Source organism: Mesitornis unicolor, unplaced genomic scaffold, assembly GCF_000695765.1.
Source record: "Mesitornis unicolor isolate BGI_N332 unplaced genomic scaffold, ASM69576v1 scaffold5516, whole genome shotgun sequence".
In the NCBI taxonomy this organism is placed as follows: domain Eukaryota; kingdom Metazoa; phylum Chordata; class Aves; order Mesitornithiformes; family Mesitornithidae; genus Mesitornis; species Mesitornis unicolor.
This window is the reverse complement of record NW_010192867.1, coordinates 5476-6523: the sequence shown is the minus strand read 5'-3', so window position 1 is coordinate 6523 and position 1048 is coordinate 5476.

The window sequence follows — 1048 nt, the reverse complement described above, 5'->3', positions numbered from 1 at the left end:
ATATGGGGAAGAACCCAAAAGTGGCGGGAAAAGCGTGAGGGAAACTGAGACTGCCACCATTTTGTACAGGGAGGGTGCACCCTAAAATGGAGGTAAGAATGCTCGTGGGGGACCCCAAAATTGAGAGGGAAGGTGATGGGGGGGACCCCAAAGTAGGGAGGGAAGGTGTTCATGAGAGGGGGACACCCAAAAATTGAGGGGGAGCCCAAAATGGAGGGAAAAGCCCTCAGAAAGGGGCAGGATTGGAAAATGGCGGGAAAGGGGGGACAGACCCCAAAATGAGGGGGAAGGGGCTCATGGGAGGGTGGGGGACCCCAAAACTTGATGTAAACCTGCTCCCTTTTGATGGGGGGGACCCCAAAATGGACTCAAACCTCCCCAAAATGGACTCGAAGAAGCCGCTGCTCCCCAAAATCGCCCATGATACGATGTGGGCCCCCCAAAATGGCGTCAAATCTCCTCAAAAATGGAAGAAATCACCCCAAAATGTGATGTAAAGCGGTGGGGGGGACCCCAAAATGGACTCGAACCCCATCAAGAGCGGAGGGATACCCCAAAAATGGCTGCACAACCACGCGGGACCCCCAAAATGGTGTCAGATCTCCTCGAAAACTGAAGAAATCACCCCAAAATATGATGTAAAATTGCTTCAATGTCACGGGGGGGACCCCAAAATCCATCAAACACCCCAAAACCCCAAATAAACGGCCCCGGGGGGGGGCTCTTTGCAGCGTTGCTTCTTTATTTACATCCCCCCCTATGGCAAAAGGGGGGGCAAAAAAATGTACAGAAATTGGGGTTGTTCTTTTTTTTTACCACGGAGGGTAAAAAAGGGGGAATTCGGGTACAAATGGGGATTTTGGGGTCGAAAGGTGGGGTTTGGGGTAAAAAAAGGGGGTTTTGGGGTAAATGGGCTCAGCTCTGGTAGTACTGGTTGTAGCTCCATGGGGTTTGGTAGTTGTAGGTGCCGTAGCCGTGCTGGGGGGAAAAAGGGGTCGTCAGTGTCACCCGCCCCCCCCCCCAAACAGCGGGGGGCCCCCCACGGACG